The sequence below is a fragment of the Ammospiza nelsoni genome, chromosome 19 (genome assembly GCF_027579445.1).
Source record: "Ammospiza nelsoni isolate bAmmNel1 chromosome 19, bAmmNel1.pri, whole genome shotgun sequence".
Classification (NCBI taxonomy): domain Eukaryota; kingdom Metazoa; phylum Chordata; class Aves; order Passeriformes; family Passerellidae; genus Ammospiza; species Ammospiza nelsoni.
This window is the reverse complement of record NC_080651.1, coordinates 7,509,999-7,515,998: the sequence shown is the minus strand read 5'-3', so window position 1 is coordinate 7,515,998 and position 6,000 is coordinate 7,509,999.

Genomic DNA, 6,000 nt, shown 5'->3' with positions numbered 1-6,000 from the left:
TGAAGTGCCCGTGCCGAAGATGGCGGCGGGGGAAACGGAAGCGCGGCAGCGGCGGCGCTCGGGCCCCGCTCTGTGGCGGGGGCGGCGGGAGGATCCGCCCGGGCCGCGGCTCCCGCACCTCCTTCCTGAGGGAACGCTCCGTGCCCGGCGCTCCGCTGTCCGCTCTGGAATCCTCACGGGTACAGGCACTCAATGGCTTAGTTAAATAGGAAAGGTCAGCTCCAGCCCATCTGGCAGAGCGCTGGGCTGACCTTTCCATGCACTGAGAGTGTGCTTATATATCTATAATAACATCTATAAATGAAATATATTAACGCGTATATTATAAATAATATACACTTTTATAGGTAAAATACATAGCGTGTATAAAATATTAAATATATAATATATAGTGTGCATATCACATATAATATGCATAATATACATTATATTATATATTAAATATTATACACATGTGTATAAATAGTAATTATATATAAAATATATGTTATATGCATATAATACATGCATATATGTATATAAGGAGGAGGTGAAACTTGGCTGAACAAATTTATTTTATATATATATATATAGGTATTTACACTTTGTTAAAAAATTTTTAATGTATGTACAATATGCATCTCAGCCTTGGCAGCTGGGAAATGACAGGAGGTGACAACAATGTCAGGATCCATCCCCTGCGGTCAGGATGGATCAGAGCACCCCACAGTGCAGCAGAAATGGGGGTACATGACAGAAATTATGTGTTGCAGAGAAGGCAAACTGCATTAATTTAGTCACCAGCATCACCCCACATCACTCAGCTCACCCTGGAAGGAGAGATTTTTCCTGGCAATTCTCTAAGTTGCCTGTGTCCTCCCAGCTGGTAGTGAGGGAGAAGGAGAAGGAGGCCTGGTGGGCTTCATTCAGGACACTGATGAGGTTCCCCTCCATGACCCAGTGGCTTTGCAGCTGCTCTGGTGTGTGACAGCCACGGTGCCTCCAGCAGTGAGTCCCTGTCACAGCCTCAGCTGGACAGCGCTGCCATCAGCCCCCTTACACTGACACTTCATTAAAGGTTGTCTCTCTCAGACATCCTCAATGCAAACAAGACAGAACTGTCCATGTCCCCTCTGTATGCCAGCACTGCCCAAGGACTGGCACAGAGAGCTCTGTCTCCCTCCACCATACCTGGTGACACCTTACCTGTCCCTGCAGTTCCAGCCCCACATCTCCCTCCTGCTGTGCCTCCTGCAGGTCCTGAATTCATGGTTTGTCAGAGCAGGGGCTATTCCAGCTCAGCTGTAGGGGCTATTCCAGCTCAGCTCCCACATTCCTGCTGATTCCCCCAAGGCAAGGCAAGAGCTGACAGCATCAGCTGCCCGAGTTCACTCTGAGGAGGCAGGACAGCCAGGCGTGGGATTCAGATCAGCCCTCCAGGCTGGCATCATCCTGGGGTGAATCCACAACATCCATCAGCCAGAGAGTCCTGACACCCCTCCTGGGCACCCCAGCCCAGGCTGAGAGCAGTCACAGCACCCATGGTGCAGGCAGTCACTCCTCACAGGTTCCTGCCTTTGTCCTTCAAAAAGTTTGGTGGGAGCCAGACTTTTTGTGAGGTGGGAAGCTGGCTGCTTCCTGCACCCACCAGAGAAATGGCAGTTCCCAGGGGAGCCAGGGAAATCTTGCTGCAGGGGGAGAATGCCCAAAGGGTGGGGAGGGAATTGTGCCACTGCAGGAGCCGTGGCACTGCAGAGCACTCAGCTCTCCTCTATATAAAGCCCTTCTCTGCCTGGAATCAGGCATGTGGAGAAGGAAGGACTCTTTATCCCTTCCCAGCTGGCTCCTGGCTCAGCAGCCTCAGCACAGCAGCCCAGGGATGATGCTGTGGCATGTGAGTGCCCTCAGCCTCTGCTTTACCTTCCTCCTGTCACCATTCCTGCTGTCCCATGAGGTGCTCAGAGCCATCCCAGCCATAAGGGATGGATCTCATCAGCATTGTCACTTCCCTGCCCTTTTCCCACCTGCTGAGGCTGAGATGCAACAAGCTTGTAGGTTCTGCTGCAGTGCAGACAAGGAATGTGACAGTGCACACCTTGGAGGGGCTGGGTGTCCCAAACCCCCTCGTTTTGTGCTCCTGAGATTCCCCCTCAGTGAATCACCAGCTTCATCCCCACGGGGAGAGGCCAGAGGCTCGCGGGGGTGGCCCTGCCAGTCCCACCGGGCTCGTTGTCGAAGCTGCAGGGTTGGGATCAGCCCTGGCAAGGGTGGCAGGCAGAGATCACGCTGTTATCACTGCCACAAGCAGCCTTTCTCTCCTGCAAAGGGGAGCGACTCTGATTTCTCTGCGGGCTGAAGGTCACGCTCGGTTTTACAGCCACGCAAAGGAGAAGAAAGGAGCAATTTTGTTTACTTAGGGAGTCATTAATATCCCAGCTGCTGGCATGTACCGAGGCAGCAGGAACCTCCCCCACAGAGCAGCAGAGAGCGAGGCTGTGCAGCCTTTTATTATTCCATTATCAGGCAGGCAGGATTAGGAGGGCGGGTCAGGGAACAGTGCCGGCTTTGAGCAGGTTTAGCTCCTTTCCAAAGGCTTATCCCGGCTCAGTCTCACTCTCTGGACTCCACTCACTTATTCTCTACGTGGAGGGGTTTGAGTAATGCTGGGGAGAGAGTGGGCACGGGGTCATGGAGCTTTAAGGGCCCAGCAGGCAAAACCTGGGAGGTTCCTTTAGCAGGAACTCATTTTATATGTGGAATTTCAGAGACCAGGCAGGGCAGTTTCTCAGCTCTGCCAACTCCCGCATTGCTCCCCATGGAAATCCAAGCCTTGGTGCTGCTTTGGGGCACTTCTGTTCTCGGAACAAGCCGGTGCTGGGGCGGGACGGCCATTCCATGCAGCTTCCTGCAGAGCTGGACGAGGTTTTGCTCTTTATTCTTCCCCAAGTTTCTCCCTGGAGCCCGGGTGGGGTGGCCGGAGCGTACCGATCCCAGCCCGGCAAGGGAGGAGGAGCCGTGGGAACCGAGGCAGCAAATCCCTTTCTTCTTCCAGGCCAGAAACGGGGTCTGTGATGGGATGTTTTGTCCCCCATAAGTAATTCCACTCTGGGAGTGCTGCCCGCCGGCATCGAGCATCGCAGCAGGGATCACCCCTGCATCGGGATGGAGCCTCCCAGCCTAAGCCTCAGCCAGGTGGTTCTCATTGCAGCCTCTGACTCACCTCCCAAAAATTCCTGCGCTCACATCAGCGCAGGAAACCGCTACCGGGAAGTGGTGAAACCCCTGGACGGCCTGAAATTCGGCTTCCCCCAGCGAAGGGGGAGATCAAACGGCAGCCTTTGGCCTCAGTCCCTGTGACGCCAGGGCTTGTCATCGGGGGGGACGGCTCGGCCAGCGAGTGGTGGGTGTGTGGTTCCTCCAGACTCAGCAGCTTTTTGCCTGACGTTTGGGAGTGTTTTCCCTGAGGAGGCCTGAGCTCAGAAATATTTTTAAGCAAATTATCAGCTGGGAGGAATGAGCTCAGCTCGTCGGCATTGTTCAGGGCCTCCTGGTGAGCCCTGCAGTCCCGGGCTGTGCCGGCTGCTGCAGGGAGCTCAACTGAGGGTCAGTGGAGGGGAGCAGCCCCCAACAAGTTGCAGGGCCTGGCTATGATTTAGGAACTGCCACAGAAAAACTGAGCTCCTTAGAGGCTGAGAGAAGATGGATTTTTGGGTCATGGGGGCAGATAGAAGGTGCAGCCACTTTCCCGAGTTCTGTAGCGAATCGGTGGCAGAGCCCAGCCCTGTGTCCTAGCTCGGGTGGGATGTGATCCCAGTCGCTCTCCTCCAGGAGATATCTCTGTTAGCTCCGTCCCCTCTGCACTGTGCTGGACCCCACGTCAGCCCCAGCCCCACGGCTGAGCGGGGCTGATCCGCAGTCCCGGGGCTGGCTCTGCATGGAAATGGCTCCATCTCCGCCCCGGCCGCTCCCGCAGGAGCTGCCTGGAAAGTTCCCACTGCTGCAGTCGCTGCCTGTCCCCCTGCCAAGCCTGCAGCCCTGCCAGCCCCGATGCAGCGCCAGCCGCGCTATTTCTGGCTCCACCTTGAGACGTGTACCTTCAGCAGTGGGAGCGATGCTAAAAGAGATGGATTCGGGAGGAGTGCATCCCCCTCCCGTCCCCGTCCCCGGGTGGCTGCCGGCGGCCGCGGTAGAGCGGGCAGGGATGTGGAGGAGCTCTGTGCCTCCAAGGGAAACGCTGCAGTTCATCTCACAGCACAGGCACGGCCTCTGCACGCCTCCTCCGGGGCTGTGATGTGGCAGTGGGGCCGGCGTGGGAAGCCCCCAGGCTCTGCGCTTCTCTTCCCCCAGGGTGACTCCCAGTGCAGATCAACTCCTCCAGCAGCTGGGGGCAGGAGCAGGAGAAGCCCGGGCGGGAGGGAGCTGAGGGAGGTTGTTGATTTAACCCTTGGCTTCTTGCACAACTCAAGAGAAACCTTGTCTGCTGTTTCTGCCTCAGTTTCCCCAAACTCAGGGCACACATCATCTTGCCCAGTGAACCCAGGCTTCAAATGTACAAACCTTCTCCACCAAATGATGTCTGCAGAGTCTGGGATACCCCGGGGCTCTTCCCGGGACAGGAGCTGGAGGGATGTTTGCTCCTGAAGGGAGACTGGTGCTCATGGCTGGACTGGACTCTGCTCCGTGGGCGAGTTCCCTTTGCAGTGAGGAGTGAAGGGGGGGATTCTCCAGGGGCTGTCCCCCATCACACCAGCTCTGTGCCACATCCCCACCTCACATCCCGGCACTTCCCTCCCACACACAGGGCCCGAGCAGCGCCACGCGGGCGGGAATAGAGCCGATCAGGACTAACCCGACCAGCAGTGGCCTGCCCACAGCCTGGGAGCTGCTGAGCACCCTTCAGGCTGCCCTTGGGGTCGAGGGGCCTCAGTAAGGCTCTCCTAATTAAGATAGCCCCAAACAAGTGGTTATCAGCACGGGGAAGGAAGTGATCCCACTTCCTCCTTAGACATCACATCTGGAGGCAAACCAGCGGTGTCCGTGTGGGACCGGGCTGGATCAGCCTGTGCCTGTGGAGAGCAAAGGGACTGCCTGGGGCTGGTGGTGGCCACGGTGCTGGTCACGGCATGGAGTGGCCATCCAAGGGTGGTACAGCACCGTTCAGTCATTGGGAAGTCCCCACAGACCGGAACTGAGATAGAAAACCCCTGTCTGTCTCCCCTGCCATCACAGAGGCAGGCCTGTGCCAGTCCCATTCCCCATCTGCAGCCCCCAGCCCTTGACATGCCCACCGTGCACAGCCCCTCCCCAGCCCTTCCTGCACCCACCTCCAGCCCTGACACCTCGCCATGAAGCCACTCTCAGCACCTTTCTCCACAAGCATGGAGGATGGCCAGCAGAGCCTGGATGGGCATTCCACTCCTATTTAAAGCACAGGCTGGCAGGACGAGGGGGGATCCCTGCAGCCCCAGGGCACACGGCCTTGGACGGATGTAGCACGGTGAGGACGGAGCCCAAAGCAGCCTCATCGTCCCATGGCACCTGCCAGGAGCAGTGGGACAGCTGCTCTCACATCCTCCCAACACGACTCACGCCTTCCTGAACGGAAATTGGGAGCGGGTTAGTCACCGAGAAGGGTGAGGGGCAGGTCAGGACGCTGCACTCCCCGGCATGCAGCCATTTCCTCCCATGACACCTTGCTGAGGAACTTCGGAGCTGTTTACAAACGCTGGACTGTGTCATGGCAGCGGCGGGGAAGCGGCTGAGCCCGAATCTCACCCACAATCAGCTGTGAGTGCTGCACTTCCCAAGCCAAAAGCATCAGGGTTGGGAGCAGGTTTTGCCCCTCTGAGCATCCCTTTGTGCCCACAGCGCCCAGGGAACTCTTTCTGGAAAGCACAATGCTCCAAATCACAGCATCTCGGCTCTCCTCATAGGTCTGCTCTGGGAAAAGAAGACTCAACCTTGTTTTCTGCCCAGCTGGTCATCCCGTGCCCTCCCTGCAATTTCTTGGCTAGTTCCAGA